At 41.9% G+C, this 23,528-nt stretch overlaps 1 long non-coding RNA gene across 2 annotated transcripts in view; it reads left to right on the top strand.

Moving 5' to 3' along the window:
- Positions 1 to 1,681: 1,681 nt before the first annotated feature.
- Positions 1,682 to 23,528, top strand: part of LOC134424196 (uncharacterized) — a 208,895-nt gene continuing 187,048 nt past the window's right edge. The window contains exons 1-4 of one of the 2 annotated variants that reach the window (XR_010029359.1): positions 1,682 to 1,999; positions 2,417 to 2,497; positions 17,376 to 17,480; positions 21,976 to 22,239. This is a non-coding gene — a long non-coding RNA (uncharacterized LOC134424196). The remainder of the gene's footprint in view (positions 2,000 to 2,416; positions 2,498 to 17,375; positions 17,481 to 21,975; positions 22,240 to 23,528) is intronic. The other variant, XR_010029360.1, reaches the window with a different exon arrangement.

The raw sequence follows: 23,528 nt of genomic DNA, 5'->3' as shown, positions 1-23,528 counted from the left end.
CAAACAATGCCAGGGAACTAAAAAACAAAAAAGGAGCGATTTTCTTTCTCGTACCTTGGGGAGTCCCCCCCGGCCCGTTCCGTGAGGGCGCACAGCGCGCACAGCGCACACCGCGCTCGGCTGAGGGGCGGCTGGCACCAAGGAGGGCCGGCTGCCTGAGGGGATGCGCTGCCCCAGCCCCCGCGCTGCCGGGTGACGGCCCCTTCTGTGCCCCGGCCCTTCCGAAGCGTTTCGCTGCGGTGCTGGCGGCTCCCCGGGACGGCCTCCCGGCCCTGAGCCCGGCCGGGCGGGGTTCCCGGTGAGCCGGGGCGCTGCCCCGCCGTGCTCTGCTTCGCTCCGCGCTGCCGTCGGCAGAGGTGGGTGCTGGCCGGAGGAGCGGCCCGCGCCTCCATCCCTCTGTGCCGGGCTGAGGGAGAGTGCCCGGGCTGTCCTGGTCTGAGCCATGGGTGCCCGGGCTGTGCCGGGCCGAGGGATGGGTGCCCGGGCTGAGCCGCGGGTGCCCGGGCCGAGGGATGGCTGCCCGGGCTGAGCCGCCCGCTGCGCGGAAGGTGCCGGGCCGTTGTCCCCGAGCTGCTCAGGAGCCTCCCGTTCCCTTTCTCCGGCCAGCCCCGATCCGGGCTGGGGCCAGCCCGCTGCAGCGGCCGGGAGCATCGTCCCTGCGCCCGCAGGCTCGGGGCTCCCCGCCCCGTCAGACGGAGCGCCCGGCTGGCCTCCTGCGAGGGGAAGCGGGGGAGGGAGAGGGTGGGGGGAATAACGTGCTCTGGAAACGGGGAATTTTAAATTTCCCGTTACTCGACACAAGGCCGTGGGGACCGAGGGAAGTTACCTCTCCCCAGAGCTGTCCTGGCAAGCGCACAAAGGTGCCCGCATCGCCTCGCAGCTGGGAGCCGCGCTACCTCGCTGCAATTACTCAGCGCGGCGTTTCTTATTCACAGACACTGAATTAATCCTTATTCAAGAGTAGAATTTTTTTTCTTTACGGTTTTGTTTTCGCGGCCTCATTTTTCTCATTAGCAACAAAGTTTTCTTTCCCCCCGCACCCTTTTTTCCCCTCCCTCTCGTCTCGCCCATCACAATTTTATCATCCATTAAAATAAAGCACAGTGGGGCGGGTTGCTATTCTCTTTTTCTTTCCCTTAAGCGCCAGCGATCGTTCAACGCAATCATTTAATCATCCCGAGTAATTTTCTTCACCCAGAAACAGACGTGATTTATTTAAAAATTGGGCTAATGGCGTGCGAAACGTCCCGGGTCGGGCAGAGCCGGCGGCAGGACCGGGCACGGCCCCTCCGGGCGGGCAGCGCTGCCAGAGCCGGCCCGGGGCCCTCGGGACTGCCCGAGCGGGGACGGGAGCGGGGACGGGAGCGGAGCAGCCCCCGAGGGCTTCATCCTCACGGGCTTCATCCTCACGGGAGCAGCGGGCAAAAGCAGCGGGGCGGACGGAGGGAAGGGCTGGCCAAAAGCACCCGCGATCCCGGCGGAGTGGAGACACAACCAGGGCAGCACATGGGGAGGGCAGGAATGAGGTTTCCGTATTGGCCAGGCAGGCGGGAGAAGGGAGAGGAAGCAGCAAATTGCCCGGTTTATTTCGTGTGCTGATGACGACCAAATCCTAAAGTCTTTTCTCAGGGAAAAGCCTGTTGAATTTCAGTGTTTCTTCCTAGGCTGGGCATTGGTTTGAGACTTAAGCACAAGTTGCAAGCCCTCCCAGTTGCAGCAGGCAGCAAATGCCTCGGTTTGCTCCTGCTTTGTGAAGAATATTTGCTGACAATCAAAATGCAAGGGGTGCTGCTTGTTTTGACCATTTATTTGGGCGTGCCTCCTGCTTTTGAAAGTCCTGAAGTCACAATTTACCTGGCTGTGTCTTTGCAGGAGGCCAGTTTTACTTGGCAGCAGAAGGTGTGACTTTGTAGCACGACAGTTCTTTTTTGCTGTCTCCTTGCCAGTGTTCCATAGCTCCGCAGATTTGTTTCCCTGTCAGTGCTCAGCAGTTCTCCAGGTTTGTTCCTCTTTGGTTGTTTTGGGATTTTTTAGTGGTTTTTTCTTTTTTTTTTTTTTTTAAACCAATTAAAATAACTTTTTAAAATTTGTTTTCCTTCTCTTATGCATATGAGTTGACAGAAGTTAAAATAATGTTTTGCGAATAAGTAGGTACAGCTATTTACACAAGCTGGAAGCAATATGTCTGTTAACTGCCAAGCTGAAATATAGTGACTGAAAGATTTCACCTACAACACAGGCTGTTACAGAAATATGTATCTCTAGACAAAACATTGAGGAGTAGAGACTTGGAAATACAAATCTTAATAGGAAAGAGCAGGAATAATTGGAAAGCATGGAGCTTCAGCTGAGAACAGAGTTACTGACAGCGGTGTTTATGATTTTCTGATTTGATTTTTCTGGGTTTTACATCCAGGTTACAGTTAATATTGGAATGGTTACCCTGAGCAAGTCCCTGTGTCACTTTGACAGTGGCCTAGGAAATGCCTGGAAGATGGTGAGTGCATTGTGATTCCTTCTTGGGAAGGTCTTGTTCCAGGGACATGGGACACCAGGATGCCCTGAACCACATCCAGTGACTGAAATACTTTACAGGTGTAGGAATGGTAGTGATTAAAATGACATTTCTGGCTTAAATCATATTATTGTTTTGTCCTACCACAAATCTCTTCAGTCCCCATTTTATCTTCTGTTTTAATTTAGACATGTATTTTTGAATCCACAAGCTAAATTTCTTAAGAGGCAAAATTTCTCAATGATGTGCGAAGGGGAGCAAAAAAGAGTGAAAAAAAGAGAACAGGAAAGAGGAATTTTCTGCATTGCTCAAGTGTGTCTGGCAGTGCAGGAGCTGGTGAGGAGCATACCTGTGAGGGTTGCAGTAATTCTGTGCAATGTCTGTGTGGAGAGCAAGGCCAACATCTCAGAGAACACCTGTGAGAGCCCTCACTGCAGAGCTGCAAAGTAAGAAAGTGATGCCATCCCTCTTTTTATAGCAGTTAGTTAGTTGAGCCAAGCTGCAAGCTCTCCTGAACTTTCAGAAGTTGCTGTCACTTCTGGGAGGAACTTTAAAGTCAGGTTAGATGGGCACTAAAAATGTGTCCATGCCCATGTTATACCTGGTCACCTCTGCTGATAAGGAAGATTCTCTCTGGAAAGATCAGCCCTGAAACTTCTGGTGTCATTTCACTTCAGAAGTAAGAAGTCTCTCCATGTTAGCAGACACCCACATCATCTGTACAGACAGCTCTCTTGGCCAGCACAGTGCTGAAGTGCAAAGGTCTATTTTCATTATTTAAAGGTCTTAAAAATGCAGCATCACAGTGTCAGGTGGGTGTAGCAGAAGCCCTGAAGCACCTGGCATCAGGTGCTGCAACATGAGAACTATTTAGAATTGAATATGGAAAGCAAAAAATGGAGAGGTCTGGCACACTGTGATGGATTTAACCCTGCTCATCACTACCGTCTTTCTTTTTCCTCATCCTTTTTATTAAAATAAATTCCAAAGTGAAGGCAGTGAGACTTAATTGGATGAATGATGTTAAGAATTTTTTTCAAAACACTGCTTGCTTTGAAAGTAAGCTTTTTCTAGTAGTGAATAATTCTGAGTTGCTTTACTTTCATCAGGATTTTAAAATGTCAGTTAATACATAGTGAAGCCAACATTTGTTTCATGTGTACAATAACTGAGTGGATAATCGTGTTTGGTACTAAATGTGCATTCATATGAACCCTGTGTTTCTGGTGGTTAGAGGTTTCATAGAAAGAAATTATGTAGAGAGGGACAGAACAGATTTCAGAGGTTTATGTGTCTATTTACCTGTCTAGGCTGAGCACTGAGGGGTCTCAGCCCCTTGTGCCAGAGCTGCTGCTGAGAAGGGGCTGGCTGTGGTGTTAAATCACCTGTTAGCTCAGCTAACACACACCAGCACAGAGCTCTGGTACACTGAACCAACCTAACCTCCTTCAGTGAGCTGAACTTATTTTGGCTTCCAGCACTGAAGAGTGCCTGAGTGCTGCACAGACAATTTTTGTAGTGCTGGGTGTGGCTATTTAAGGTGTTACTTTCTTTCCCTTTCAGTTCAGATGTTTATTCTTGTCCACTGATATTTCTCCTGCTTCCATATTTGAATGGGTGCAATAGATCTCATAAGAACCCTTCATTCATATCAAAGTCTGAGGGAGTTCTTATTTGGTTCCTTATTTAAGATAGGAAAGAGTCCAAAATGTACTGGGCAGGTTTGCAAAGCTTAAGGAGACCATTTTACAAAAGAAGGTCGAGCTTATGTATCAGTGAGTCAGGCAGAAAAGAATTCATAAAGCTATGTCTTGTTTGAGCCAGAATTTCACCAGGTGTTACCTTCCAAACCTAGCCTCCTGAAGGGACAATTGTCTGCAAAATAGGCTTAGCTTAAAATGCCACTGAGTATGACTAAATTTGCACTGAAGTGGGGGAAGAGCACTCCTTGATTTGTCCTGTTGTTACAGAGCACAGCAGTAGCAGCTTAAAACACTGGGGCTGTTACTTCAGGCTCCTCTTACTGACATCAGACAGGCACCTAGAGTCACTTTTCCTGCATGACCCATACAGAAAGCAGGCTGGGCCCCTGTGTTCTCTCCTGGATCTTAAGAAGTTATTAAACCAATTCCTTCTTTTGAAAGCTGTATGCATTCATGCTGGCATCCTCAATAAAGCCGGGACACAAACAAAAAAGCAAACAGACCAGTCACAGTAGCATTCAATGCACTTAAACTTGGAGGAAATGAAAATCAATATTTGTCAAATGGAGGGAAAAGGTAAAATGGACTGAGGAAAAATGTCTGGCTTTCTTAAAAGCCATTAGTGAAAATGAAAAGTTAACAACAATACTGGAATTTAATTCCCGCATCGGTGCTGTTTGAACCTGCGGTTTTGTTGTTTTCCCTCTCCGAGGATGCACTGGCTTGGTGCACACATATTCCTTTATTGTTAGCACTGCTGAATGGAATTTATTACATTTTAATTATGAGTGGTTTGGAACCCTGGAGGCTTATCTAGATGTTTTGCTTGTGGCTGAAATGCAAGGGGATAATTTAGGAGATGGAAGTTTCATCTCTGGTTCAGGGCACATGTGGCCTCAGCCAGTTGCTCCAATCTGCTGATGTGTTGTTGGAACTAACCTTTAATTCCTTTAGTTCCTTACCTTTAATTTTGCTTATTTTGGGTATTTAGATAGGAAGTCTCTCACTGGTCTTTTACAATGTCTGTATATCATACATGGCTACTCTCTGAGAACACAAATGGTTCTAAAACAGCCAACACTCTGAGAACATAAATGGTTCTAAAACAGCCAACACTCAAGTATTTTGCATTTCAGCATCTACTGGAACATCTGGAAGTGCTCTGTTGGTACCTCAGTATGTTATTTGTCACTTATTAGATGAAGTTCAAAAGTTAATCCTGTATTATAGACACATTTTCACTGTATTTGTATAATCAAATTATCAGATTTTGCAGAAGGTCTCAAGAGACACTATATTTTTGCTCAATTATTGGATGTAGCCACAATCTTTTAAAATTTTCCATGTAGACCAGCTGCCCCTTTCCTGGGAACAGTACAAGGAAATACTGATTCCATTGCTGCCTTACAAACAAGTACCCAGAGCTGATTTCCAGTTCTGTGATATTTATCACAGATAACAGATTCAGGTAATCAGTTCTCTTTATATATTTCTCATAAATGAAGACAATGGTAAGAAAAAGTATATTGAATTGCAAAGGTCATATTTAATAAAAAGAACAATGCTGGGTAATGTGCAGTGTGACAATTTAGGGCCAGACTTGTTGCCTTTGTGACTCTCGGGATTGTTTGAGGCAGGATGATGTGAAAGGGCTGATGGCCACTGTGGTGTAGTGGAGAGTGCCCTGAAATAAACTCTGCAAACTGGAGTCCTGCAGCTGCTGGTTTTGGTGCAACTCTCTAATATTTTCTTATGCTCTACTACTCATCTTGAAGGACTTTTTAGTTGAGAATAAGGTATTGACATCATTAACATAAGAAGAATCTGGCCAGCAATTTCCAACTCCCCAGCCCCCCTCCTCTTTTGCAATTTGGCTTAAATTTGAAGCTTGTTCAATGGTTTATTTTGCTATTCCAGTTTATATAGTGCTCCATTTAAACCATCCCAAGGAATCATGATTTTTAGAATGTGCTATCCTATCTAATAATCAAGCTGTTAAAATGTGTTGACACAGAGTCACTTAAAATCATGGCCCAAGCCCCATGACAGTGGACAGTTACCAGCTGACATCCCAGACAAACACACTAAGATCATCTAGATGCCTCCTGCCCTTCTGGACAGCAGTTTTCCCACAAAAAGTAATGATATTTTTATTTTTAATGTTATCAAAGGAAATAAATGAGTCTAGTGTGTGATCAGTTTTTATGTATGCAAGGGGCAGGGGCAATGTGCAGATGGAGCCAGGACCTGTAGCTGGCATGGGATGTGACTGGGGGCTGTAGAGGGTCAGATCCAGGCTGCTGCATTTCCAAATAACATTTTGGGGAGATTCAACCTTAAGCAAACAAAATTATGATACAGCTGGTTGCTGCAGAAGGCTCTGAAGTAGCAGGGAGTCCTGTGATGATGTGATCTGTCTCTCTGCAGGATTAGTAGTGTTCTCTCCCCTTCCACCCCCTCATTCCTTTCTTTCTCTCTCAGGGGTTAAGGCTCTGTGTAATGCTGACAGTTACTGGGAAAGGTTCTAACAGCAGCAGAGCTGGTGAAAGACAAGACTATTTATAGAAAACAATAAAGTAAAAATAAGTGTAAGATTAAATATCAGAAGCTACCAGCTATAGCACCTTTTCTCCTCCTCCTGTTAAGTAGTAAAAAGCATAATTTGGAAAGGCTCCCTGCTGGAATTGGAGAAGCTGGTTCATTCTGCATGCCAAAGGGAAGCTGAGATGTTCATTTTCAGGATGGCATTTCCTCAGCTTCTGCAGAGCCATTCCCCAGCTGGGATTAGAAGCTCACAGGCTGGAGGAAGTGAGATTTTTCTGCTGGGGATAAAACTAAGCTTTTGTTTTCTCATGGTGAGTGAACATCTCGAGTGTTCCCAGTGCCACCACAAGTGTCTAAAATGATGGGATGGACGTGCATCATGGTCTGTGCCTCATACTGAGGCACACTAAAAGGGCTCAGCCTGCCCTGCTATGTTCATATATAAGAAATGATGTGCAGAAAAGAGTTTGGCTACAGCAGGGGCAGCTGTGGAAGTGTTTTGGATGAGATTGTCCTAAATCAGAACTTTTATTTCTCTTCAGCAAATCAGATGTACAGAAGTCTCAGGTTCTGCTCTGTATTTCTCTATTCTCAGAGCCCAGCTGGACTCTGTTGAATATTATGCATTTTCTCTTTTGGTGGAAATAGTTAAAGGAATCTGCCCAAGTCTTAAAAACTGCATTTAGTTCCCTACACCTTCCACTAACCAATTTGATATATAGTTTTCTTCTTTATTTCATCTTGAAAGGCTTGTGTGGATCCAGCACTGTCCTTTTAAATGAACCAATTTCAGGATGGGAAGCTTTGCTGCCTTCTGATTGCATTACAAACAGAGTTTGGCAGATCTGGAGGTTTATTTTTGTGGAGGGTGAGAGTACAGTGGCTACTAGTAGCTGCTGAGCCTTTGGCTAGTCTTATTTAGTTACTAGTCTTAGTTACTATTCAATTTCTTTTTCCTTCTGTTCTTTATTGTTTCTAGATATTTGTAGTTGATTGAGAAAAATATTGATGCCATTATTGTCAGCATCAAAATGCTTTTAACTACCAGATTTCTGTGAATTCACTTGCAGACCAATAACTCCAGTTAAAATAAAATCAGAGAGTTCTAGTAATATTTCACAGGATTTTGTTTCAGCAGAGGGAGTGTTGTTTCCAGAAGAGTTTATGTAACTGCTGAAAATCTGAACAAGTCACTGCAAAAGACTTGACATTGAGAGTCAAACTATTTAATAGTGGTCAAATGGTGCTAACCAATTTTAGTCTTTATAAAATCAGAAATGTTACCTCTTTCTGGTTCAGCAGTGAACCTACAGTGACTCGTCAGGTGATGTTGTGGCTTTTTCCTTTGCTATTGTGGAGCACAGTATTGATCAGACTGTGAAATAATACAGCAGCTGAAGCTCAGGTAGCAAATATGCCTTGGATTGATCCCCTTTTACTAAGGCTCCTGTATCCCAGCATTATTTATGGCAGAAGGATTGAGTCTGGAAAATAACTGATAAATACCACCTTGTGGCACCTGTTTAAGTGATGGGATAGAAAGCACTCCCTAGTTTGTTAACTTTAAGTATTGGGAGCAGAAGCATTGTGCACATAATAATATTATGATTCATACAAACCGCTTTCCAACCAACTCGATATATTTCATTACCTCCTTTTCAGCAGAAGTATTGATTTTTGTTTTATGGTTTTATAACACAATTTCAAGGCTGTTGTAGTTTAATGAGCCATGTTTTTATGATGTTTAAAAAGATTTGAAGCATTTGTTGAAATAAATATTATGGATTGCCCAGCTCTTGTCACCTCTTCTTTCTCTCTGCGCTGAGCATCAGCCCAGCATAAGAATGAATAGGGCAGGCAGCTCTGTGGCTTTTTGTGCTTTTTGTGCCTGAGATCAAAGTGCTGCTGGAGAACAATAGCAGGCCACACTTCTGTGTCCCTGACCACACACAGCAGCACCTGCAGAGCACTAAAATGTCATTGTTGCTTCTGCAGTTTGAGCACAGAGGAAGCACCACTGAGGTGGCAGATGATTCTAATAATACTTGATGTGAATTGATGGGGAAGGAGGACCATAACACAGAGGGCTTTTTATTATAAGCCATGACTTCCCAAGCTGTGAACAACAGAATACTGCACCTGTGGACTTTCTTCCAATCAGCCATTATGGAAAGTGACAGATTTTATTAACTTAAGGAAAAACTTTTCAACATGGGAAAGTTGTGGTTTATTTTGGAGACATGAAGGAAAAAAAGCAAGTGATATATTACAGATTTCCCACTGCTCATACTTTTCTGATGTGCATTGTGTTTTTAATGTGCTGTAATAGAATCACAGGGGCATTATTAGAAAGATTTCATCTTTTCTTGTCTTTTTCAGATAAAACAACATCTATGGGATTTTTTTCCCTTTTACCCATTGCTTCATGTCTTATGTTAGATGAATAATGGAACTGACAGGAGAATCAATCTGTTGGTCAAAGATATCTCTCTCTCTATATATATATATAATAGTAAGAGTTCTATAGGATAGGTGAAGTTGGACAGAAAAGACAATTAGGTAGAAGAAGCCCTCAACTTGTTCACATAGAAGCAGTTTATACAGTTTATACTGGTCAGTGTCTGTTCAGTCAGCTCCTCCCTCGTGCATCCATCTTTGGGAAGGTTTGGCAGGGCAGGAGCTGCCATGAGGGCTGCAGGACTGTGCTGCTGTCAAAGGCATGTGCAGGAAATGGAGCTGACACACATTTTTCCAATGCAGAGTTTATATTCAACTCCAAACAGGTCAGGTTATCAGTTTTATTCACAACAGCTATTCACCACTGCTGGAAGAGCTCCTGTAATATTTCTGGAATTATGACAATGTTTCAGTCTGGGTTTTAGAAATAAATAGAAGAGCAGCAGTATTTGTTTCTTTGGGTGGCCGTCATGTGCCCTGTGCTGTAAAACAGGTTCTGCCAAAGTTGGAAACATTGTATGGCTGGTGGTCAAATATCAGACTGATTCCTGCTTATACCATAAATTAACTAAGTGCAGGGTCTGATTTACTTAGAATTCTCCTTTTACTTTTATTTCTCAGAATATGTGGCCACATTCTGACTCTATTATGGCTACAGTGATTTTGCTAGCCACAGACACAAGCCTCTGATACCCACATGAATCCAGCCACACCCAAATTTTTGTGTAGGTGCAATTAATATCTTGATGATGTAATTCAGGTTACCTTAAAAAAAAGAACACACATAAAGAAGGAATTCATTATGAGAATTTTATTATCTTCATATGCATGTAGTTTTTATACAGCCAGTTTTGAAGGAATCAGAAGTTGTAATTCATCTAAAATTAATGGCTAAGAGTTGACAAGTCAAGCATAAAGTCAGCTGGATCATGATTGTTAGCTAAAAGCATAGTGGTTTCTGGTGATTCTTTTTGTTCTAAAAATAATGCCTGGAAGAACTGGAAATCATTTTGCAGGAAACCCTTAAGTAAAGTGTCACACAGAGTAGTTGGTAGAATATTACACTTTTCATTTGCACAAACAGATGGTAAGCTTGGCCTCAGATTTAATCAGGGGGTGACAGACAGGTAGTGCTGTTGTATATTTTGGATGAAAACTTCTTTTCAGAGAGACAGAGAGTGTTTCATTCAATGGCCTGTGTACCAAGCAAGAGAAGCACTTGCCAGATATTCTTATTATCCTTACTCTTACTTTAACTACTATTGGCGTTAAAACACACAAGAAAGCTGCTGATTTATTCAGTCAAGTGCAAAACCTCTTTGTTTTGATATTCTTTTCTCCTCCTCTTTTTTTGGCAATGCATGTAGCAATCCAGAGCACCCAGAAATGTGTCTGTGATTAAACTTGTAAGCAAATAAATGCCTTAACAATTCAGGATTCGTGGATCTCTGGCCATATTCTTTTTAGCTAACTTTTTAGATAAGATTTTGATATCATTTGTTTCCCTTTCCCTTCCCAAAACCTAATACCTGGTAACCTAAGCAAACACAATCTGTTTCAGAAGAGAGATTCAAGCGAGTGCAGCCACTGGTGTGTTTTAATGTCACTGCAGAGATTATGTTACAAAATCTTTTTTTCTCCCCTTCAAATGGAAGTCCCCTGATACCCTTGTCAGAGACCATTTGTTATGGAGAGTTTTGTAAAGCAATCAAAATTAATTCACAGTGATCTTTTCACCCAGAACCTCCAGCTTCAAATAATGGCCTTTCTCAACAGGTGCTCATTGTGGCAGCTTGACTCCAACTTGCCAGACTGAGGAGTTTATTCTTCAGCCATATTTAAGAATAGAATCCTGAGCTTGTAATTTACTAATCTTAAACAGCTGCCCAGGAAGGCACACACCTGCTTAAAGGAAGTATTTCTTGTGTCTTTGAGATCTAAAACCTAAGGATGTTTTCATGTTTGCCTATTTTCTTACTTCATAAAATCTCATGTACAAGTAACTAGAAAACCTGTCCAACAACAATGCCACATAATATCACAGTCTTATTAGGAATCTGCTTGTGTTGATTGTTCTTGCAGGGGGGCAAAATTCCCCCTGAAACAAATTACAAATTACTTTGATTTTTTTTTCTTCCTCCTGAGTTAGGGTTTGTAATAGGTTTCATTGTGAAATAAAATAAAACCATTTTAAAGGTAGCACTAATAGGCTGCACTCATTGTGAGCGTTGAGAACTTTGCCAAATGTTTGCTAATCTCTTGCAGGTACTGTTTAAATATGTTTCATTTGAGCTGCAAAAGCAGAAGTCTACTTGTTAAAAATATTTTTTAATGTCCTGGGTGGGAAGGGAAATAATTTAGTTCAGTAAAACAGAATGTATCATTAGAAATACCTGAGCTGCTGCTGATACCAATATATCATATTTTTATTTCTTTAACTGTACATGGGCAGGTAAGCAAAGAAGTATTTTTCCAGTAGGAAGACAGCCTGTGGAGTGTAAAGCCATCCTGGACAAAGCACATTTACACTATTATAATTGCAGTAGGAGAGATACTGGTGTCACCTCTGCTGTGATTAACTTACAACCATGCCCAAAATGCTGCAGCAGTTGAACATGTACAGAAGAATATTTTCAGCTGGCTTTACCACACTGGATGTAATCAGCATGAGAACTTCTGTGAACATCAGTGCAGGACTCAGAGCACACAAAGGAGGAAAAAAGGGAATTAAAGACTCAGTTAAGAATATCCAGGAAAAGTTTGCCTTTGTGTAGCTAACACTAGCAATAGATGGTGCTGCTGATGAGGCTGAACTGGGCCTTTGTCAGTGCCTGTTTCTGGCTTTAGGAGCAGTCATCAAGGGCCTTTGTGAGCTGGTTCCTGAAACACCGGGAGCCCCCCCAGGGCATCCACCCTCAGTGACACCCCCAAAACAGAGACACACCTGGGGCATCCCCGGCCCTGCCCACTGAGAGCCTTCAGCACCAGTGTTTGGGGGAATGGTGCAGGAAAAACAGCTCGTAAGGAGAAAGGGAAAGAAGTTAAAAAACATCAGTCAGAACCACATGAACACTAGTAAGCTTTACTTGAGAAAAGTATCAAAGTGTTTTAAGTTGAATGCTGAGAAAAGAAAGCTTAGAATTAAGAGGAAAGAAACCATCTCCTGCTGTCTAATTTTGCCTGTGTTCAGGGAAACAGCATTTTGTTGGTGCCAGAGAAGGAGCTGACCTTATCATCAATTTCTCCTAATGGAGAGTTCCCCACATTGGCTTGCTGCTCAAGGCAAAAGGGGATGATGTTGCTTTTTATTTCAATAGCACCATTTATTTGGGACACTCAAAATATTCTATACATGTAAGTATTGGACAACACTAGTTCCTTTAAAGCAGATAAATATCATTTTAGCTCCTCAGTAAAGTAAAGGACTTTGCTAGTAAGGATTAGTTAAGCAGTTTGCTTAAATTCAGAAGTGACTTGCTACAGAAATAAGAAGGGAATCCACACCCTGATTCCCCTCTTATTTGTACTGGTTTAAACCAGATGTAAGAGAGACAAGACTCATGTCTCAGTGGCTGCAAGACCTGATTCCTTGTTACAATTATGAAATTAGTCAGACTCCTTTCTGGAGCTCAGTGAAATACCCAAGTCCTGGTGGTGGATTCCTTACTCTTGCTAGGCTGCTTTGCAGTGTAGGTCACCAGTACATAAATGCTGGTGTGAAATCTGGAATATGGAACTGTTTATAGGGTATCACCAATGAACTGTACTCGTTTGGACTGCTGAGAGACTTGACAAATGTCAAATGTCTCTTGCTCATCTCATGCAGGTTTTGTTGCACTATTTAAATATGTTTCCTATGACCTGCTCTTGCAGTAACCTATGAAGCACATTTAATCCTATTGAATTACATTAAGTATTTGTACCAATGGAGAATCACCCATTTACACTCGTGTTTTCAACCATACTGAGCAGTTTTTTCATTCTCCTAACCTGAAACACACCCAGTAGATTTCGGAACCATGGAGGTGGGTGGGTAAAGTGGAATAGTGCCTAAATGCTTATAGATAACTTATAGCAGCAGAGGAAACTACACTCCAGCATCACATTCATGTAGAATAATGGTAATTTGAAACCAAGCAACTTTTGTATAATCTCTTATCTTCCCATTTAAGAAATCATATCGCTGAAGGCTGAGAAATCAGCTAAAATGTAAACAAACAATGCAATGATTTCCTCCTGAAGCTGCTAGCACTTACCAGCTGTTAGATGTATGTATTTGCTCCAATGGAATATTTAACTCCAGTGCAGCTGACTAGTTTATTGTTGTTGATGGTGTAACTGATTACCCTGTTGCAATTTGAGATGTGAATAACCCGATGGTGTTATCTGCTACTCTTACCCCTTCTGAGGCTTGGGGAACGGAGAAGTTGTCAAGTATTGTTGATGTAAAAGTGAAGGATATAACTCTCTATTTTTTTAATTACTTGTGCTTCTTTTTCTCTCTTTTTGCCAAGGTGAAGCTGTCACCTCAAACAAAGCCTGTTTCCTGCTGTTACCTTTTGGGCAGCTTGGCAGCCTCTCCTTTGCCATGGCCCCGTGGCTGGGGCAGGTGGGATGTGAGGAATACTGGCACCTCTGGCACTGTGCAGGGTGCCCAGACACTGCCCCCAGGTGTGGGGATCCTCTCCTCTGCCCCTCTCTGCCCACACAGAGGAGCCCCTCAGCTCTCTGCTGGCAGCACAACTGCTCCCTGCAGAACACCTCTCAGCACTGCATCCAACCCTTCTGCTCCCTGCAGAACACCTCTCAGTACTGCATCCAACCCTTCTGCTCCCTGCAGAACACCTCTCAGCACTGCATCCAACCCTTCTGCTCCCTGCAGAACACCTCTCAGCACTGCATCCAACCCTTCTGCTCCCTGCAGAACACCTCTCAGCACTGCATTCAACCCTTCTGCTCCCTGCAGAACATCTCTCAGTACTGCATTCAACCCTTCTGCTCCCTGCAGAACATCTCTCAGTACTGCATTCAACCCTTCTGCTCCCTGCAGAACATCTCTCAGTACTGCATTCAACCCTTCTGCTCCCTGCAGAACATCTCTCAGTACTGCATTCAACCCTTCTGCTCCCTGCAGAACACCTCTCAGTACTGCATCCAACCCTTCTGCTCCCTGCAGAACACCTCTCAGTACTGCATCCAACCCTTCTGCTCCCTGCAGAACACCTCTCAGCACTTGCATTCAACTCTCCTTTCCCTGTGAATGCATACATGTAAACAAAAGAATAACTACCTTTAAAAATACAAATTATTCTATGAAGACTTTCCAGCATGGGAATTGTGAAGCAGTAAATTCAAGACAATTGTGTTGGCATAACCCTGTTTGTTACTTGCATAAGTGAGGGGTTGTTCTGTCAGGTTCCTTGGATCTCATGAGCTGTGTTGGCTGTTTCTGAGCCTCCACTGGGTACTAGGTCATTTTTGTTGAGATCAGCATTCCCATTAGGGTCACTGGCATGCTTCCTGTGCAGTGGCAGCTGCCCTGAATGTGTGAGATCCTGGCAGGTAAGAGCCCTATAGGTAGGAATTCTCTTTACAGAGCTTGTTTGTTTCTTGGGTTCTTATAGTTCTAGTTTCTCTTATTGAGCAGCAATTCCGATGATTTAATGATCTAGAATAATATGCTGCCCTTTCTTTTAATAATTATTTAAATTATTTATTTTTCAACTGTCAGAATATGCCAGGACCAGGATGGTGAAATACAAATACAATTAGAAAACACCTGAGTTTTTTGTTTGGAAATACACCTACCAAATTTGGAAATAACTTTTTCTAATATATTAAATTAAGTTAATTAATTAGGCCGGTACCCTGCCTAATATATGAGTAAGGAATAATGGTGTAGTGATGCATACTTTGATGCAAGTATCTCACCTAAGTGCTTGAGATCTTAATGGTGATAAACAGAGATGCATTTAAATTCTCTGCCTCAGTTTTCCATGTGTTGAAATAATGTCCAAAACTTCCTGCCAAGGGAATTGTAGAGACTTGTGAGAAGGACCAAGTGTGCAGTAAGACGTAAATTAGGACATCTTCACTGAAGGCAGACATAACTGAGAAACTGAGCCAAAATAAGGATCTGTGTAGGATGCTCTGTGTGCCTTGGGTGGAGCAGGTGTTTGCACCCGACCTACAGAGAGCCCTTCTAACTGAAGTCTGTTCATCTTTTGAGGTGTCGGGGTAGAAGCAGTGTTAAACATGTGAAAGACAATTGCGTGAATGTTTTGGAAATTATGCTGGAGTCAAAAAACCAGAGGATTTAGGGTGCTGCCTTAAAGCAGTTTGTTTTCAGTTTTCTGTAAAATACAGCAATGCAGTTGAGTAATATGTTTGTAAAATGTCTTATGGGAGTGTGATAGCACAACAAGGCTCTTTGCAAGGGCAGAGAGGGGAGGCAAAGAACAGTGTCTCTTGTGTGACTACATTACAATAGGACAGTCAATGACATTGTAATTCCTCGGAATCTTTTCTCCAAATGATGCAAAAAAGTGATTGTCTAGAAAGAAATCAACAACTTGTCTGTTTCTTAACAGAACAGCTATGTTGCCTTCCTTCCTTTTAGTTAGGGCTGCTTAATCTTGTCTGTCAGTGTGTGTGGGGTGTGTGAGCCTGGCCGGGTTCATGGGGAAGAGCTGGGCTCTGGCAAAGGCAGATGGAGTGGTGCTGAACATTCCTCTCTGAGGGACACAGGGGGACTAAAATGCAAAGAGCCTGTGAATTACATGGTACGTAATTTTAAAATATGAATTTCATGCTCCAGTCAGTGCAGTGATCGTGGTTGTGCCACAGAAGCCACTTTTATTCTGTCATTGAACAGACTGATTCATTAGCTCAGGCTGATGAAGGTCATTTATGCAAGTCCTCTATAAAATGGCAGCTTTTAGGGTAGTTTTTAGGGTTTGTTTTTCTCTTACCTATTTTTACATCCCAAAATCCTTAGGTTTCTATTTCAGCTGTTTCCCCCCTTGGTTGAGGTAGAGCTGCCTTCCTGTGTGTCCAGTGTTCTGAAACACTTGTAACTCCTTCTCCTGCAAAGGGAGAGTGATGCAGAAGGAGCAGGGGCTGTCCTGTAATAACTCCACGAACCACTGGATGGTGTTTGAGGCAGTCTGAGCTCTGGGTGAAGTCTCTCTGCCCCAAATCAATGAATAGCTTCTTGTGCAACTGAGCTGAACCAGGCCATTTGAGTCACCCAACATGAAACTTTCTGTTCTCCGTGTTTATTTAAGACTGTTGAATTTGGACATGTTTAGAAAGAATAAAAATGCTCAAATGTGATTGTTCCGGGATGATAAATGGAAGATTCCCGTATTGATGTTAATTCAACTTTACCATTGCTGCCTAAAGCAGCCCTTAATTCCATTCTTGTTTTTTAATTAAAATGGGTGGGTTACTCTGGGCTGGATTTGCCTTGTTTTCTCCCACTGAGCAATACTTCACACTGTTGGTGGCCACTGAAACTTAAGTAGGGCCAGATTTACTGAGTTCTTGCACAGCACCACAGGGCCAGATTTTGTTACTCCTTCCTGTATGTGATAGCACTCTATGCTTATTTTAAGCTAATGGTGTCGCAGGATTGGAAAAATAAATTTCCAATTCTTCTTGTTCAGAAGTTTAAAACCTTCAGAAGACTATCAGGATCTATGTTTTGTACCTCAGCCCCCTTCTATGCATGAAATACACAAGTATCAGTTGTCTCAAAAAAACTAATTTAGACTGAGTTACATACTCTTCCAAGGTTCACCTTTTAGGATTAATTTGATCTGAATAAAAGATATTCCCTGGGTGTCAGCAGTGTCTGTGGACCAATGTGTTGCCAAAGTATCATAGAACAAATCTGGTGCTATGTTCTATGTCTCTCTTCTAACTGCTAGTAGAAAACTTTGAATAATAAAATTAAAACTGCCTTTAAAAAAAGAAAAAAGTCAAGTTCACTATTACCACTTGATTATTTCTTGAGTGTTCTTTGGCCTCATTTTCCTTTGTATTACACTCAGTCTTCAGAGTGATTTGTTTTTGGGGGTTGTTGTGAGTGTGGGCTGGTGGTGGTGGTAGGTTTTGGAGGTGGTATTTTGTTGCTTCTGCTTTGTTTCACCCAGAAAACTGAAGTTGGAGGACCTGTGCTTTCATCTGTGCTGTGGGTGACCAGTGTCTTTGGGGCAACGTGGAGCCAGCACAGAAAGCTTCCAGAATAACAGCGCCAGGTCAGTTGCTGCCAACCTGAATAACATCAAGGGCATGCACTCGCTTTCCTCCCTTGTCCTACTGCACTATTGACCAAACCAGGGAAAAAAGTATCAGGAATTTTATTTAGGTCAGCATGCTAGGAGTTCTTTGTGTGAGTATGCAGAGAAGTGGAAATGTGTGTGATGTCTCTTCCTCTCTAGCTCAAATAACATTTTTTCATCTTTAAAGACAAAAGAGGTGGAAATATACACTCAGCAACCAATGCTAAAGGAGTGAAGCTTGAAAGACTAATTGTGAAATCTGATTCTGTACAAGCTTTGATGAGCATGCTTTGACTTGGAATTGCAGTTTCACTAGGCTTGATAAAAACGACAGAGAATTCAGTTGGAAACAGACCTGTTGAATCTCCTGGGCTTTGTCTCTCATCCAGAAAGTGTACCTCAAAACAATTATAAAAGTAGTGATTTATAGCACAAAGTCACCTTGAATCCTGAGCTGTTACAAGTGCTTTCAAGTTACATTATTTTCCAGCTGTGTCACTCTCCCTAACTATCTGTGTCACAAAGCATTATGCCAAAGACATCAGCTGCAATTCGTTTTCTTAAATATCTGACTTTAAAATCTGTGTCAGGCAATTTGTATCATCTGTCAAACAACTGTCAGAAAGGGCCAAGAGGGAAACACCTGAGAAAAGCAAAGTGCTGAAAGATCTGTGTGAGTGCAATGCTGTGTCCTGTAGGAGCAGCTACCTGAGGAGATCCTGGAAAAGCCAGGAACACTGGCAAGATTTTGTGCATCAGGGCAGGTTGGAAATGCAGCCTTGGATCAGATGGTGTGGCTGCTGATGGGGGTCTGGTGGCCTTGCACAGGTGACTGCTTCTTGCAGGAGCTTTATGGCCGGCCTTACAATGACTGGTAACACTTTCCATCAGGAGCTGGAGTCTTACCCTGACATCTTGAAATTATACTTTACCTGTTAGAAATTCTTTTAGTTACTCTTTGTGGACCAGTGCTCTGACTTTCTAAATAGAAGATTTAAACTGGCCTTCTTTTAGTTGTGTGGTTCTTTATTAATTTGTAGAATGAGATACCTTTTTTCCCAACCAGGCTACACTTATTTCTTTCACTCTACAGGAGTTTTCCATAGACTGTAATGTTCCTTTTCTTTGCCTCCTGCCCTGAATTTTTATGTGTATTTTCTTCACGCTTGAACAGTAACCACGTTTCATTCAAGTATTGTATGTGTCTCACTGATACCAGTGTTCTGTCCCTCGACATAAATCTGATTGTATGATAAAATCTGTAATGGCACAGAGAAGTGGAGCCTCTCCAGGATTATGGTTTCAGTTTGGAAAGTATAGCAGTTTAAATCTTTAAGTAAAATATTTACTTATCTGTTTGTTTAAAAGACAGTCTGTGCTTTTACTGTAATGATTTTCTGGAATGTGTAATTGTGCCTCATAATAAACTCGGTCCTTATCAGTGCTGTTAATAGTTGCTAAAATGAGTGTGGCCATATTCAGTAGTGCAGGAAATCATCTTTCAAGTATTTGTTTTAAAAATGATGGGCTAGTGTCAGGGCATGAAAAGCTATGGAGTCATTAATTGTCTCTTCTGTTACTTTGCTAAACTAATCCATATAAAAAGAGCAGATTAAATTGTCTGACCCTCATATATTTAATGATTGCTGCTATTTGACTAAGAAACATTTCTCAGGAAGCCGCTTGTCACAGGCTATCAATATTCTTTTCATCCCGTGTTAGTTATTGGTGCACTTTGTTACTCTCCAAGATGGCCTGTCTCAAGTGGTTCTTCAGCTTGCACAGCAAGAAAATGAGATGCTAAATGGCTGCAAAAACAATTTGATTATAGTGTTTAATTCCTGCCCTATGGATTTTCAAGATCAGTAATCCTTTCTCTTTTTTGGTTGTTATTGTTATTATTATCCTTCTAAATGATCTTCCTGCTGCCAGAATTATTTTATTCCTTTTTGTCAAATTACATTTTCACCTCAGCTTTCTGCTGGACTTCTTATGTGATCTTGCTCTAATGATTATCCCTGTCAGGATATGAGTACATTGCAATGTGACTGTTGTTCACAGTTAATATTATGATTTTTGCTGTACATCTGAAAATGGAAAGGATAAGAAGTTAGGATAATTCAGGCTTTTCCTCTACTGTTTATATCAGCTGTAAAGTTGGATTTCATGTAATACCTGCAAATGAGGAGGTTTGCAGGAGAGATCCCAGTCCCAGGGAGGCTTTGCTGCAGTCTGGTGCTGCTGTCAGTGCATTCAGCATCCTGCCCACAGAGCCTGGGCATTTCAGAACTACTTAAAAACTATTTCTTAAAAATGTTTTGTCGAAGAAATAAATCACTGTAACAATCAACAGTGCTGTGTACAGATGCCATGGCTGAGTGTTGTGAAATGCTGTCAGTTTTGCAGAGTGGTAGAAGCCCAGACCATTGACCAAGACTGGTTGATAACAGTGAAGTGACTACATAGTGCTTTGAAAACGAGAATTTTGCCCTCTTTTTCTGGGAGTAAATCAGGTCAGAGTGTTCCCAGAATTTACATTTCAATTAAAAATCACAATAATAACACATTGTGCTTATAGTGAATGACTCCTTCTCAGGGAAAGGTGATACCTCCTGTTACTGTGTTAAAGAAAAGACCCTTCATTCCATCAGTGGCAAGAACTCTTCTTCCTTGTTTGTCCTCTTCAGTTAATTTAAACCTGTGAGAGAGCAATACACTGTAATCAAACCTCAGGCTTTCACTGTCTGGGTTAGATATGTTTGAGCTTGTATATTTTGGTCTCTAGAGGTCTTTTGACCAAATATAAAGAAAACAAAACTTTTCTTTGTTTTCTTTAAGAGTTACCCACACCTGAAAAATTGATCCTCTTTCCTTAAAAGGAATTGTTCTTTTGGTGTGGGGAGAAATTGCTCTAAAATGCACTATTCAGCTCATGTTGACAGTCTCCTTTTTTTTACCAAGGTTTGAAAATTCTTAATTATAAAGCTATTATTTCTGGACCACCAAAGCCTCTTTTGTTGCATCATTTGCAAAAGAAGAATAATATTGATTAAAAATTTTATTAATTTGATTTCTCTTGTGCACTTTATTTGCAGAATAGCCACAGACATCATACATTGTTGTTTGTTTCTGAGTACAAGTGCAATAAATGTTTTTAACAAACTTTTCAGAATATTCACAGAATATAGGGATTCAAATAGTAGCTATCCACCACTGTAGGGAGTCTGTGACTCTGAGGAGTAATTTATAGAAATGTAATTTGATTAAGTTGCCTGTTGTCTACTAGAATTGTGGTGAATTGCAATCAAAGCTTGCTTTCTGAACAAATGAGATGCCATTGGAATTGTGTGTGTAAAAGCTATCCTGGAGACTTCAGGTAGACACCTCAGAACGAAGCCAAAATAATCTGTTTTCACCATTTTTAGAAATGTTCATAATTTTGTGGCCTTGTCTTGAGCAAACAAAATCGGCATTGATCAACTGACCTCTGAAACTTGTCTCAGCCTAAGAAATCTCAAGCTATACATCTGATTTTTTTTTCCCCCCTTGTGCAAAATTAAATCAACATTATGGAAAACTTTCAGAACTTACCTGGAAACTGGTACCTTTTTGGAAAACAGTGCCTTTTTTTCTACACCTAAGTAATATTCCATAGAAGAAGAAGAGTTTCACAGCATGTGCATTTTCCACAAGTTAACCCTTTGCACAGCTTTTGTGGCAGTCAGCTGCATCTCTGATGCTCCAAGATCATTTTGACTGGATGTCATTACTCTGTGTGAAAGGCAGCAGGACCCAGGGGTGCTGCTTTTTGGGATGACATCATGGTGAGCTCATGTGTGCTGTCAGCTTCACTTACATTGGTGCCTTTGGTCCCCTTCTGTGGTGCCCTGCTCCCAGGGGCTGTAGACCTGACTCATGGTCTTCTTGTTCTTCTGAGGGAATTTGGATTATTGTTGAATCGTATGGCTTTGGATGCAAATAAAATGAAACATTTCTGGGATATGCATTTTCAGTACTCACAGATATTTGCTAAGTGGAAGATGAAAGAATAATGCATCCTTGACTATCTCTCTTTGATTATTCTTGGCATTTTTCAGGCATGCTTTCTGTTCTCCCTAATATTAAAAGTGTTGACCCCATTCCCTCTATTTTTGCCTACAGTGTTTTTTATCTTTTTCTTATTGGTGTTGCAAAAACTTAGCAGGCAAATGTATGCATAAGGTGATAGCTTTGAATTGAGGTATTCTACTACCCAACCTCTAATCTTCTAAATTCAACACTGTTCCATGACTCCATGAGGTCAATTTACAACCCTCCTTTTTTAAAATAATTTTTAGTACATTCTCTAAATCCTCTTTATGTGAAGTGTTATCTTGTGCACATCTTTCTGAAACTAAAGAGCAGTTCTCTCTTTGCGGGAGTGCAAGACTCTTCAAACAGTTTATTGTTACATGCTTCTGTCCTCCTGCAGGAGCTGCCTTGCAGTGGGTGTAAAACCTCAGTGCACATTTCTCTGGATGTCTCCTGTCCCTCCTGAACGCCTTCACATTGGGCATTCTCAGTCTTTGAACTCCTGGCATGTCAAACTTGTGGGCATTATCAAACACATCAGGAGGATCTGCTACAATGAATGAATGTTCCAGAGGGCAGTGCACACGAGAGAAAATCCTTGAGCTCAGTGGATGAGCGCTGCTTGGAGAATCTGCCTGGAACACTAAGCTCTTGCTTCACACAGGTGAGCAGCTGTAAAAAGCAGCAATTTACCAGAAAAGCAGCTTGAGTTGGCACACAAAGTGGTGTGGAAGCAGGTCAGGTCCAGCAGGGTTGGTTGCCTGATGTTATCCCATCAGTGCTTGTGAGAGGGAGGCACAACGGAGGCTGGGTGCACACACAGTGCCAGAGGATCAGCTGAACATGCCTGATGGAATTGAAGTAGCTTTTCCTGGCCTCCTCCTGTACCCTTAACTCTTCCTGTGGATGTTCATGCAGAACTCCCTGCACACACACACCTGAGTGTCACCTGCAGATCCAGTGGTTCCACAGGGACCCCAAATCCTGAAGGGTCTCACATGTCCCCTCATGTAGGTGGGACACAGATGCTGCTCTTGCACTGCCAGTGCAGAACAAGCTCTTGGGAGGGCAGCGTGTTTGATTACAGTGCCAGCAGTCATGTCTGGTGATATCCTCCTTGAACCTTCAAGCCAGGGAGAGCTGCTAAGCCTGTGCTATTTTGGAGGGAGAGGTTGTGGTTTCAGTTGAATAGTAACTTTTAATGCATAGGTAATTATTCACTTGTCAGGAAACAACAAAATGCCTGCATTTGTAAGCAAAGAAACATATATGAAGCGTAAATGGTTGATCTATAGATAGTCACACAAGTAAAATGCTTCATATTTTTGCAGTATCAACGTAGAGATCAAAATATTTTTGTAGGTGTATAAGATATTTTTAAATACTTGAATTCTGTTTTTTTTTTATTCTTGTGCTATGTAATGAGGATTATTTGTAATTCCATACATCTCAAAGATTAAAAACTTTGACTTTAAAAGCAGAAAGTTGGTAGAGACAGTTGTGTGAGTATTTTCTGAAACAGACACAATATCTGTCATTACTAGATTAAACCAACCTGACTAGATTAAACCAACCACGTGTTTACCTGCAGTACAGAAAGCCCAGTCAGGGCTGGAATGTTTTCTGTGTCCTGGTATAATGTGATGAGCAGACCTAAAAAAGAGTCTGGTTGGGTCTCTGAGCATCTAGAGGTTGAATTATATGGTTCCTTCCAGCCTCTACTCTTCTGTGATAAAGAAATCTGCATTTCTATTTGGAGAGAAAAAGTATTTCAGTTTCAAGTGCATGTATGGAATGCTAGAAAAAACCAAAAACAAACAGGCAACAAAGTGTCAAAGCACAATGAAAATAATTAAGAAAATCTATCTGAAGTGCTGAATGTATTTGAGCATCAATGGTATATTTAGTTCAGGTGAGGTCCCAGAGAAGGTTTGGGGTAGAGTTTCCTGCAGC

Source organism: Melospiza melodia, chromosome 13 (genome assembly GCF_035770615.1).
Source record: "Melospiza melodia melodia isolate bMelMel2 chromosome 13, bMelMel2.pri, whole genome shotgun sequence".
Taxonomy (NCBI): domain Eukaryota; kingdom Metazoa; phylum Chordata; class Aves; order Passeriformes; family Passerellidae; genus Melospiza; species Melospiza melodia.
Note: the sequence above shows the minus strand (reverse complement) of the source record. Positions and strands in the feature narration are given on the sequence as shown.